The sequence below is a fragment of the Ruditapes philippinarum genome, unplaced genomic scaffold (assembly GCF_026571515.1).
Source record: "Ruditapes philippinarum isolate M1 unplaced genomic scaffold, ASM2657151v2 ctg1368_1_1_1_1, whole genome shotgun sequence".
Classification (NCBI taxonomy): domain Eukaryota; kingdom Metazoa; phylum Mollusca; class Bivalvia; order Venerida; family Veneridae; genus Ruditapes; species Ruditapes philippinarum.
This window is the reverse complement of record NW_026861205.1, coordinates 74,095-88,512: the sequence shown is the minus strand read 5'-3', so window position 1 is coordinate 88,512 and position 14,418 is coordinate 74,095. Positions and strand designations below refer to the sequence as shown.

Here is a 14,418-nt window from a genome sequence, read left to right as displayed (position 1 = left end):
AAGATACGTTATCTGCTTTAAAATATATACAATGCATGTATATTCTTTCAAAACAACTACATCGTTTTATTGAAACATTTAAAATAAAAATGAAAACAATCAGCAGGTTAAAATCCCTAAAAAACGCACAAAGCGACAAAATTGAAATGTTACCAACGCTGTTTGATTGAGACTGTTCATGGAAGGTAATTGAAAGTTTTTTTCATTATTATTATTATTATTATTATTATTATTATTCCCTGCGGGCCGGAGCCCGCAGGGTATTGGTACGCGTTTAATTTTTGAGGCATGGAGGAGCACGTGACCTGTTTTCGGTACATGGAGGAGCATGTGATCTGTAAACCGTACATGATTGGTTAATTGACCTATTCGAAAACCTAGCTAAATACCGTTTCCCGGTACGTTACGGATTTACCTCTAGGGAATCATTGTATACACACCGGTCTCTCAAATGAACCGATGTACACAATGCTAGGGAATTAGTCCGAATTACACCTAATTAAGAACATAACACTATATTTCTAATAATTTCTAATTTCGTGATATTTCTAATTTTCTATTATTATTTTACCGTTTAAGATGGAAAAACTTGCATGATGTGTTTGAAAATTATCAATGTTTCTTTAATATCTATCTGAAATTTTACAAACAATAAATTGTTTATAGTGAAAATCCACAGAATTAAAACATTCGTTTGTGGCATCTGCCATAATAAATAAAGATATTGTCTGCGTAAACTTGTGTGTTTACTTTATTTTATTATTTTTTGCAAGGAATTATTCATACAATGGTATTTAATCATTTTCTTAAACAGACATATTGTTTTATTTTCGACAAAGGCCAAAGACCTTCTTCTATTGATCGATTATTGTCAACTATATTCCTGATACAAACGTTAATTTTCTTTTAATTTTCCCTCCAAACAATGTTGAAAATAGTTAAATGAAATATCTTTAAATCATTAAAAATGTTCCCCGCACGAAACCATTTTACTTGTTATACCTTTGTTTGATACAAATAAGACATATAGACGCCTTGACTCTTAGATCTCTTTTTTACACGAATTTGAGTCCTAATCAAGTAATGAATTGCCGGCAAATAAAGCATTTAGGAGAGCGTCATACGTTAAGATCCATATGCGAAGTTACATAGCTATCCGTCTTCTTTAATGACTAATGCTCGTTTTACAACAAAGATTTGTTCATTGCCTCCCTTTATCACAAAAGCCAGTAATTTACCATATGACAATTACTGTAAATATGCTGTTATCATGATGTAGTTGTAAATGAAATGATATAAGCAAAATTATGTTTTAAACTAGCAAGCGAGTTACAAATAAGTAATACATGTACACGTAATCAAAATTAGTGCGTGTTCTAGACCAGCTTGTATAACCAAGAAACCGACCAACCTAATCAAAATACCAGCCAATCTATTGATTGACTTTCGTTTCTTTATAACAAGTAGATTTTTTATGACGTCATTCAAAGGATTCCGTTTTCTTTGTAATATACCCAATGGCTTTCAGCATGAACTTACCTTTAACCTGGTGAATGTGTGAAATGGGTTTGCCCTGCTTTGAATTAACTTACAGTTTATGGGGATTAAAAAAACTAAACATTTCTCAAGTTAAGCAGATTAAAAGCCCATTTTGCCTTAGAAATAGTGACATTTTTATTTCTTAAAAACTGCATATTTTTTACAATTGGTATAAATGTAGATAATAAGTATTCTGTAAGGAGTCAAAATATTTAATTGATTACATTTTCCTGCCTTTACGGTACATAGCCTCATGTTAAGCATTTACGTTTTCAGTTGTTAAACATCTAACATGCTTTTTATACATTTGTCACATTTTTGACATTTCTAAAGAGGTAAAAGATATGGATTTCTGAGGGATAATGCGCCTTTGAGAATTAATAAGATTTCAATCTGTAACGACCTTAGTATAAATACAGAGATTATTTCAGTTTGATTACGAACTACAATGTATATGCTTATAGACACACTCTCGATCAACAAGTACTAAATTAGTGTCTTCTTTTTGGTGACAAAATCCATGTATAACTAGTCCGACACATTATCCACTCGATCACACCGCCACCAATTTGTAAAGGCCTTGTGATGCTAAATTGTTTTCATTGAGATCACAACGTCGTCACTTTTTAGTCTTATCTAAACCAAATAGCTGGAAGGTACCTGAAAAGAAGATGAAGTAAAAACAAAATTCCGTATGTCACTACATTAAACAATGCACTAGCTGCAACTGCTATGTTTTAATATTAAGACAATTCCAACGTCAAACTGAAAAAAATCAGTACTCGAACAAGTGACAAAGGACTGACAGAAGAAAAATAGTTTAAACATTTTGCTGTTTGACACTTCATTTGTTCACATCTTTTATATGTGTGATGAAATTGAAAACAATGCTTGGCAGAATGAACAGTAATAGTAATTGAAGGGGCAATTTTAGACAATGTAAATGATACTTGCAGTCTAAAATATGATAAACAAGATCAACAAGGAAATTGATGCATGTCAAAGAAGACAACTTACATGTCAAAGAAGAAATTGGGCAATGTTTGAATAAAAGCAGTAAATGCAAATATATTGTTGTTTAAAGTGATGCGGATGCACAGGCTGGTCTGGATCCATGCTGGTAGCAAACGCATTACGTTGGTTTTGTCGTGACACGGCTTATTTATTGGTCCTATTGCTCATTGTAATTATACGTATAGTTAGGCGTTGCGCCAATTTGTAGAACCAAAGAAGCTTTATTGAATAATTTCATAGCTTGAATAACCCAACTAAAATGATCGAGTACAAATTCAACAGTATCATGCTTACTATTTCAAAATTTCACAAGTACTTTTATTTTAATAAACTAAGCAGTTGCTAAACTTTACACAGTCAGTAGTATCGAGTATCAAGTATGATAAATTTCGATAATCACATTTATTCCGTCTCAAAATCGGTTTAATTTTACCAAGCTATGCACCAATTAAGACATGCATGGAACGCCGTGACTGTCTTATGCTATCAATGTTTTTGATATCTTGTGAAGTATGATAAATTTCGATAATCACATTTATTCCGTCTCAAAAATCGGTTTAATTTCACTAAGCTATGCACCAATTAAGACATGTATGGAACGCCGTGACTGTCTTATGCTATCAATGTTTTTGATATCTTGTGATGAGATGATATTATCGAGTCATTTAAGCATATTAACAAGTGCAATCTTCACGGTTCTTTGACAAATTAACATGTTGTCTGCACAAGTCATCATGATAATTTGACAAGATAACATGGCATTTGCACAAGTCATCATGATACATTGACAAGTTAGAATGGAGTTTGCACAAGTCATCACGATACCTTGACAAGTTAACATGCTGTTTGCACAAGTAATCATGAAATTTTGACAAGTTAACATATCGCTTTCGCAAGTCACCATGATACTTAGACAAGTTAGCATGTTGTTTGCACATGTTATCACGATGATTTGACAAGTTAACATACTGTTTGCACATGTCATCATGAAATTTTGACAAGTTAGCATGGCATTTGCACAAGTCATCATTATACTTGGACAAGTTAACATGTCGTTTGCACAAGTCATCATGATACTTGGACAAGTCAACATGCTGTATGCACATGTCATAACGATAATTCGACAAGTTAAACTGCTGTTAACACATGTCATCATGGAATTTTGACATGTTAGCATGGCATTTGCACAAGTTATCATAATACTTTGACAAGTTAACAGTACGTTTTGACATGTCAGCATGATACAAAAAAAACAAGTCATTTGCACAAGTCATCACAATTCCATTCTTTGACAAGTTCACATGTTGTCTTCACAAGTCATCATGGTAATTTGACATGTTAACATGCTGTTTGCACAAGTCATCATGATACTTTGACATGTTCACATGTTGTTTGCACATGTCATCACGATAATTCGACAAGTTAACATGTCGTTTGCACAAGTCATCATTATACTTTGACAAGTTAACATGGCGTTTGCACAAGTCATCATGACACTTTGACAAGTTAACATGCTGTTTGCACATGTCATCACAATAATTCGACAAGTTAACATGTCGTTTGCACAAGTCATCATTACATTTTGACAAGTTAACATGGCGTTTGCACAAGTCATCATGATACTTTGACAAGTTCACATGCTGTTTGCACATGTCATCACGATAATTCGACAAGTTAACATGTCGTTTGCACAAGTCATCATTATACTTTGACAAGTTAACATGGCGTTTGCACAAGTCATCATGACACTTTGACAAGTTAACATGCTGTTTGCACATGTCATCACTATAATTCGACAAGTTACCATGTCATTTGCACAAGTCATCACGATACTTTGACAAGTTAGCATGTTGTCTCCACATGTCATCATAATAATTTGACAAGTTAACATGCTGTTTGCACAAGTCAGCATGTTCCTTTGACAAGACATGATGTAAATTGCACATGTTAACATGCTCAAACGACAATATAATATCATTGTTTCACAAGATAACAAAAACATTGATTACATAAGACAGTCACGGCGTTCCATAGACATGGATATATTGCCTTTCAAAACTACTACCTTAATCGTTTAATGGAATCTATAAATCACGTTAACAAAATCGATGTATTACTATTAAGTTTAAGTTGAAATTTAGCACTGATTTAAAACTGGTGCGGAAGCATTATATATTTAAATTTCTAAATGATAAGTTTGGCATACTAAAACGGAGTAGAGCTAGTTAAGACAATTCTTGACTACCAAAAATTATTGTTCGTTAGTTTGATTGATTGAATGATTGATTGATTGATTGATTTAATGATTGATTTCTGTACACATCAAGAATCCATGGCAACAAGAAAGATATACGAAATAGAGACGACATGACTTGGATGAATTTATAAATTAATGAATTTATAAAAAGCCATAACAACAAACAAATTATGTAAGGGCTCGTTCTAAATAGAGCCACTTAAACTGCTACCCCTTCATAGTTCTAGTTTTACCATTATCAACGGTTTGACTAAGTTTAGATTCAATTTGTTTACATTCTGTATTCATATTTCAAAACCAACATGCTTTCAGATAAACTTAAATCAAAGACTTTTATTCAACCTTATAGGTTAAATGTAATATACCCATAATTGTTTTTGATGTTAACAGTGTTTTTTGTTTGTTTTTTTTTTCAAATTACAATTGGAATTCTTGTGAAATCATGCCAAATTCTGAACCAACAGTTAGGCGTTGGGCCAGATATTTATGTTTATATTTAATTGCTAACACTGAAGAAAAATAAAATAAAATAAGTTTAATTTATGATGAACTATTTTAAGAACTTCTTGTACATGGATTTGGAGTGAAATGGGGGTTTTACCATTTCTTATTACGTTTTATTTCCCAATGGACTCTGTACAGGTCTTTTAATTACATGATTAAAGTGAACATTTTTAATGGCTAGAAAAAATGAAAAAATAGTGTAAATTAGTGAAAGAAATGGTTCGCTTTGTGAAATAAAACTTCCACATACGTTTTGGTATGTAGTTTTGTTGTGTTTCTTTTTCTTTTCTTGTTTGTAAGTTTAATTTTATGCTTTTCAGTTGATTACTGATTTATCTATGAAAACTGTATTTGATAATTTCACAGTGAAAATTATCAAAATATAATTTCACACTTTTCAATGATCAGACTACTTCTTTAAGATTTTCCCCATGTGGTATCTTACTTCTATTATTATTGTTGACAATTCTGACATTATCAGGGCTGTTTAGAGAAAAGCAAAGCTGAAATTGATAAATAACTTAAATTTCAAAAGTAATAAAAAGAAGAAAACTAACTTCAATTCATTCAAATTACCAATCACCAAATATCGTCTTTAAATTTTGTTTCAATTTTACAGCCTGAAAAATACAATCCCTTCCACATGCAAAACTGCTCTTGATGACATTTGGGCATATCTAAGTATCCTACGAGCAATTACTGCTTAATAAGTTGAAAAGCAATAACAGACATCAGCCAAAATAATACGTAAACATCCCAGCGTTCGTAAGGCAGCCTTTCAAAAATTCTATGTTTCCCAATTTTCTAGCCGCTTTTTGAATGTTTACACATCTGTCAACACTTATTTATCGTCTGTAACAACCTCAAATAAAATAAGTTGTCTTTCTTTTAAAAAGTGTATGACTAACAAATCCAAATGACAACCCTCTGAATCAAACACAATTATTTTCCTCCCGTAAAATACACAACTTTAAAAAATGGCGACCGCTTACATTTCACAGAAGAAGGTCTAATATAAATTCGCCGTAAGTAACAGAAATATGGATGGATGAATGGTTTGACTTTTCCTCCTACGAGAATTGTTGGTTTTTTGTGTGTTTTTTTTTATTAAAACAAGCAATCTCTAAAATGAATAATATCATCGCCATTTAACGTTGATTGTTGAACTTATTTTTCAGCCAAATACGTCTTGTATTTAATGAGAAATTCGATTGATAGAAGCTACCAGTAGGGAAAACAGATTTTAATATTAAAGTGAATACATTGTATCAAGGAAATTTCGTTTTAACTTGTTTTTAATCATAAAATAAAAAGAAAATGTTTTGTCTGTTTGTTGTGTAAGATGTAATTTTATTTCATCTCGTGAACTATAAAAACAGTATTCTTCATCTTGCACACAAACAAACAAATATCCCCTTTATTTAATTAAATTGATAATTATTATTTTCATTCTGTTTTAAAATGCCATCATAGATAGTGATAATAGATGTAAAACTGCAAGGAGAGTTTACGATTTATAATACATTTTTCGATATCTCAGCGATTTATATGAAGTACTTAACAAATATTAAATATCATGATTAACACATCGCGCATGCTCTTTTCGATATATTGGAAACATAAAGTCTTCTTCCAAATAAATTTCATTACAATGTTTATAATGTTGGAGTACTGTTACAGTTTTAAAATAAAAGTAACCCGTTCGCCTTATACTGAACAGTCTTTTGTAAAATGTTTTTGTTGTTTTTTTTTTGCAATTATGAGAAACATTTTTGTCCTTTCTAAGCATGAAAAATAAATCTGGTTATTTTGCATTTAAAACATTGTCTTTCAACTAATGAGATAAAGTTTGAACTACATATACCGACAACAGGACTACAAAATTTATATTATTGATTAAGAAAATTACTTAGACCTAAATCAACATTGTTTCGCTGAGAAATATATTCTTAAGAATTTCAAAATGATACATTTCTGTAATTATTTCTTTATCAATATTTGACATATTTATTGATAATGCGCCATTTGAAGGCGTATTCACTTAAAGTGGCAATATGCCTATCCATGTCTAAATGCTGAATGCACAATTAATGTCAAATTAAGTTACATTTTTCCGAAAATTGTTAATGATTTTATATTTTACTATGCAAAAAGGACAATAATCTGTGTGACCCATGGACATTTTTATAGATATTGATTGGAATATAGCGACAGTATTCAAATTCTAAAAAGAGTGGGACAGTATTTTTATGATTTAGATTCTTTTAAATATTTAACATTAAACATTACAAATATTACATATTATTGGCCAATAACCATTCTAATAGTCCATCTCTTGAAATATAATATCAAATATTAATTTTACTCAATTTGTCAGTGAAAGAAGAGCATAACATCACTTTAAGCTGTTCATTAATTTAAAAGCATAATAAGTCGATATCAGAGCATATTGATTTTCGGAACATTCCCACTGTTTTTTTTCTATAGAAATGTCTTCGCGAATGAGATGAGTACATGACTTGGCGTCTTGAAAAAAAATTGGTACGTAAAATTTACGTATATATCTATAGATAAAGCAAACTAACTGAAGAAATGTCGATTTGCTACGTATTCAGAAGCGGTTTTGAAAACCGTAACAAAACTAGTTTTTATACTTTAGTTAGTAATTAATTCTGACTTGTTTATTTCGCATTACATTTGTTTGCTTTGAGCGTTAACAAACCACGTTCGTCATGATTTTTACGTACGAGTGTGATGTAATTTGAGAGTATCATTGCATTGAGCTTTTTTACATTGTGCCCTGAGTCGCGCATTTTAAAAATGTGCAACTTGTATGCACGTTATCTTCTCGGTTTATGTATAGCTTAATGCGCAGTGTCTATGCAAAAATAACAGTTCATGCATAGCAATGAGTAGGTCTTGTAAAATAATTAAAGGATTGTTTTTCTATAGAAAGTTTATTTTATTCACCATTCAACCACTTGACGTTTGTTAATATGAGTAGTTAATTAGTCCTACCCTCCTCGAATAGCAGATCTTAAATCTGTCCCGTTGAATATCATATAATGCAGCGGTAGTTATATGGTCAAATTAATTGTATTTCAACTCCAACAACGTGAGTTAGGGCATTTCTGAAGTCCCTATTATGGCACTAGTGTTGCTTTATTCCATGAAAGGTCCAAAATATGCAACGCCTCTTTGCGAAGAGCTAACTTTAAGAAATATTAAAACTGGTTTCGTATACATCAATGCACTTTAAATTGAATCCTACCTCCAAAATGTCAATATAAATGACAAAGGTTTTATGTTTTTCCACAAGATCAGATTATTTCAAAATTTGATTGTATCAGCTTATCAAAATATACTATCTCCGCTACATTACAATGGTTTCGTGTTACATTAGTGTATTTAGTCGCTACTTTAAAGACACTTCATGTTGGACCAGCATTCTTTTTATTGACTACTTATTACATTTTACCCATTTAATGAAACTCCCATCGTCGCTTAAGATACATTTTTAATGATTATTTAAGTTATATTTTGCATATGAAGTTTTAGAATAAAATTCTAAAATTCTTGTAAAAATTATGTTGTTAACCTATTCAAAACTTGTTGTTAAAAAGAATTTTGTCATGTATAAAAAACTGCGTTATATAATGTTATGTGTTCAATTTTTAGCCGCGCTTTTTACTTGATTTGGGAATCCGGTTTAAAAATAAAAACGATTTAATAAGATACCCGTACAATAAATTTATATAGTACCCTTTTTACAATAATACATGACTTGTTCAGTATGTAACATCGATTATGATTTTTTTTATTTACAGATTTTTATCATTTCAATTACAAACGACATTTAAAAGGTTATTTGGCAACTTGTTTGCGATAAACTGAGTCATACAATATGTTTTTGTTAACAAAAATATATTCTATTATATGTTATGACAGAAAAATAGATTAGATAGAAAATAGAAATATTGTATCATTAATTATGATCAAGGCATTAAATAACTGACGCCTTGATGTGATCTAAAAGACAATTGCATTGTTTGACTATCTGTAGATATTAAATCAAATAAATAAAGATAATTACAGCGACACACTTCTAGATGTTAACATTTAAAAAAATTAAAAAGAGGCACGTCCAAAGATAATGGAAATTGAAAATTATAATAGCGATACACCTCCGGATGATGTTAAAATCTAAATGTACTAAAGTGCATCCACATCCCACTCCAGATGAGTAAATTAAATCTTCAAAAAACTTAAAGGGGCACATAATGCCTCAAAAACAGAAAAGCTATATTTTATTTGGAAAGTGCAAAGATGAGTTTTATAATATGTAAATTAAGGTTTAAGAAACATGTAACATACTTATCACCTGACGAAAGAAGTGCTGATAACAAAAATAACTTTGTAAATTTAAATACAAAATTAATACTTTCTCAATATAAATCTACTTTTTGCTAAAGAGAAGCAGAATTAAACGATGGTTCAGGTAATTGGCCAACTTATAACTTTTGGAATCTATAATAGAACAGAACACTTCTACATAGATATATCACCTTAATGCATAAACATCTATGCTAAACATGTTGCATTCATTGATTTTCATAAATGTTTTGATACCATAAATAGACAAATTCTTTGGAATGTACTTAGAAATGGGGGTGTCAGTTGAAAATTGTATATAGCTTTTCAAAGTATGTATAGAACCGTTAAAGCATGTATTAGATGTAATAATGAAAGAAGTGATTACATATTAAGTTCAGTAGGATTAAAACAAGGTTGTTTTGCCAGCCCGATTCTTTTCTCTTTCTATATAGATGAATTACAACATATTTTAGATGATAGTGGCATAAGAGGAATTCAATTACACCCGTCTGAGACACAACTTTTATCTTTAATGTTTGCAGATGATATTGCTCTCCTTTCAGATACAGTTTCTGGTTTACAAAACAGTTAGATACTTTGTCATTTTTTTGCGATACATATAAACTTAAAGTAAATGAAAGTAAAACAAAAATAGTTGTTTTTAAAAATGGTGGTACATTATGTAAAATTGAAAAATGGACTTATAAAAACAAGCAGATTGAAGTTGTTAATGCTTTTAGTTACGTTGATTTAACATTTACAAGACAACTTTCTATGAAAAGAATGGTACACGAGTTATGCATAAAGGGTAAGAGGGTTTTTATATCAATCTTAAAATCCTTGTATGATTGTGGCCAATTAAATAAGAAAGTATTTTTTAAACTGTTTGATACTAAAATATGTCCTCAGTTACTTTATGGGGCTGAAATTTGGGGCATGGGTAAATTTGAAGAGCTAGAACGAGTACAATATTATGCATGCAAACGCTTTAGGTGTTGTAAACAAAATGCATCCAATGTAGCTGTATTAGGCGACTGCGGGAGGTATCCTATGTATTTAATATCCATTAAGAGGTGTATTTACTATTGGTTAAAAATTATTAAAATGCCAAACGATAGATTAGTTAAAAAGTGTTACTTAATGATGTTTAATGATGATATACAGGGACATGACAATTGGGTTACATCTTTAAGAACAATTTTACAAAGTCATGGTTTTGGATATGTATGGGAAAGTCAATCTGTTACATCAGATAAATAATTTATAGCACAATTTGAAAATAGGTTAAAAGATATATACCTACAAGAGTGGCATTCATCTGTAACCTCTAATTTAAAATTGTCTTTTTATGGTATGTTTAAGGAAAATTTCTCATATGAATGTTATTTAGATGTTCTAGACATTAGAAAATTTAGATATATATACTCAAATTTTAGAATAGGGTCACATGATCTTGAAATTATGGTTGGTAGACATAAAAAGATATTGAGGGAAAACAGATTATGCACAAAATGTTCTAAGAATGTAATAGAAGATGAATTTCATTTTTTACTATGTTGTGATTTTTTTCAGAACTTAGAAAATTATATTTACCGATTAAGTACCTAAATGCTCCAACCCGAAACAAATTTAATATATTAATGTCTACAAAAAATGATGATCTTATAAAGGGTACAGCAACATTTTTGTATTACGCTTTTGAAAAAAGGAAGATTAACAATTAATATGTCTTAGATACAAAATGATAATTAAGAAACTCCCAGAAAAAAAAAATTATGCTTAAAAGTTATTTTCAGTTAAATTTATATAGTATATGTTTAAACATTGTGCACATGCTATAATTTTGTGTAAATTGTTTCTCTGTATATATGTTTTTGCATGGGCCGGAGGCCTTAAAGCGAATAAAGTATTTGTATTGTATTGTATTATATTACATATCTAGAACATATTTAAAAAGTTTAATCATATGCCCTTTAACATATATTTACATATGATGAAAACATGTATCATAAAGTCAGTAAGGTAATAAGTTCTACAGCATCAGGTCATATTATTTATAAATGAATTTTGAATAACAAAAATCTCTTTCATATATTTGCTCAATTTAACAACATCGTTTTTATTTGAAGAAGTAAGCAAAACATGAAATTTAAACACAGAAATGTTTACTTAATGAAAACGTTTGATATATCTCTTTCATATTTAAGTGTAGCAATGATATATACAAATAAAGTTGAATTTATTTTCAATGTCTCTTGTGTAACAACATTAACATTATCTTTAGTTTCTTGTTAAATTAGGACGGGTATCGCTCCCTGTTTGTATCCTCAAAGGATGCAATAAAATTCCGGGTTTAATAAAATATGTTCCTAGTATTTTTGTAATAAGTCTAAGTATTTTTTCATATTCAGAGGTAGTTTTAAATATTCTATTCATATTCATTTTAGAGTTAATGTCGATATTTCAATACCATTCCAGCATAAAGTATCAATCAATCTACATTTAAATTCACAAATGAATAAATGATTTTTCATTTTCAGAACTAGGATTTTTAAATACATTTGAAAATCCGTAATTATGTAATATCCTATTAACATGAGAAACCCAATCTGTATGACCATTATTACAATCAGTAACACTCGAGCTTATTTTTAAAAAAAGTATTCAATACCATAACAGAGCGATTTATATACAATGGATATATATAACTCTTCTTATACAGCAACATTACTAGAATTTACAAACTTGTAAAATAAGTTTGCAAAACTTCAAATAAATTCGTTCTAAGTCTTCAGGCTTTGTAAAACCCCATATTTCATGAAAATCGAACCAGCAAAAGCATCAAACAATGGGCAATAAATTCTAAGTTTTGAGTCATTTGTTTTACATTTATGTTACAAAGTATTTATAACTTTAAGTCCTTTTCCAGCCATATGTTCTTGGTTCAGTGTTAAACTACCGGTAAAACAATTACTGTACCCAAATAGTTCAAATTGTCTATTACCTCTATATCATGGCCATCATATGTCCATTACTCATTTTGGCGCAATCGGTCCTTCTTTCGAAACCAATTGTTTTGGACGTTTTAACTTTTAGACTCAAAATGAATTATCTAAATGTGTTTGAATATCTCCTGGAAATTAACCTAAAATAGCCCCTTTCATCTGCAAACAAAAGCAATATAAGCAATACAATGTCTTCTACATTCAATCCCAATCCAAATTCAATATTATTTAGTAAATAAAGCTCTGAATCTTCAACAAACAAAGAAACTAGTATCGGAACATTACCTCTCCTTGACAGAAGCCCACAGAATAATGAAAGAAATCTGTGTACGATGTTCATGACTTAACATGTGATTTGACATTTTCATACATATTTATTACAACTTTAAGCATTTTTCCTCCAACCCCTGATTTATCATTTTTACCTCAACCATTTCTAAAACAAACAATTAAACACGTCATCAAATTAACGTCAACAACATTCACTGTATAATCTTTTGTTTTCAATAAATTAATATATTTTTAACAATACATAAAAAATAACATAACTGACATCAACTGTTAAAAAACCCGCACCGGAATGTGAAGTGTGCATCCGAAATGTAGCTAATGATATTATTTAAAAATATGCTTTGATGTGTTTATTAGACGCCGCGTGCAACTTAATTATTACACAACGAGCACATACCAAGAACATGGAGAAAAAAATGATTTGTGCTTCGGATATTCAACTGTAATAGAGAACGATTGTCAATGCTGATTGTACGGTGGCATAGAGGTGACATTTGCAGTTTTATTTTATCTCGTGGCCACGACTTATTATCTTGAGGCCTCAAGATACTATCTCGTTGCCACGACTTATTATCTCGTGGCCACGACTTATTATCTTGTGACCTCAAGATATTATCTCGTGGCCACGAGTTATTAACTTGTGGCCACGACATATTATCTTGTGGCCACGATTTATTATCTCGTGGCCACGACTTATTATCTTGTGGCCTCAAGATATTATCTCGTGGCCACGACTTATTATCTTGTGGCCTCAAGATATTATCTCGTGGCCACGACTTATTATCTCGTGGCCACGACTTATTATCTCGTTGCCTCAAGATATTATCTTGTGGCCACGAGTTATTATCTCGTGGCCACGACTTATCATCTCGTGGCCACGACTTATTATATTGAGGCCACGACTTATTATCTCGTGGCCACGAGTTATTATCTTGTGGCCAGGACTTATGTCAGCCAATGAAAATGGTCGTTTCATCTTGAACAAAAGTTAATATCACTAAGACCTTATATCACACTTGCCACAGCTTTTACAAGAGTGGCGGGTCAAACGCTGCGGCGGTGAAAAAGGGGGACGTTTTATAATTATTATTATTCTTTTTTTTGTATGGTCAGGTGTTTCTTATATACTTTACTTAAATTTAATATAAGAAAATATTGATAATTGTTACATAGTTCCTTTGTACATGTAAACATAAAATAAAAATGTTTTGACTTCACAGATAGTTGATATGTTATGTTTAAAATTCTACACAATATAGGTGTTAACCATGAATATATGTAATGTCAGTTTTTTAAGTAAAGATTACTTGACCTTTTATAGAAAACGCAGCTTCCTGTACATAGTTCATTGATTTCTTTATTCATGGCGGACGCATTAAGTTAGAATATCATAGATTTAAATAAATTTCTGTGATTTTAATATTCAAGGATGAG

General features: G+C 30.5%; 1 protein-coding gene across 1 annotated transcript in view; it reads left to right on the top strand.

Moving 5' to 3' along the window:
• Positions 1-5,335: 5,335 nt before the first annotated feature.
• LOC132714859 (uncharacterized) overlaps positions 5,336-14,418 on the top strand; it is a 36,083-nt gene continuing 27,000 nt past the window's right edge. Inside the window, exon 1 of the mRNA XM_060697777.1 lies at positions 5,336-5,570. The gene's annotated coding sequence lies outside the window, so the exon portion shown is untranslated. The remainder of the gene's footprint in view (positions 5,571-14,418) is intronic.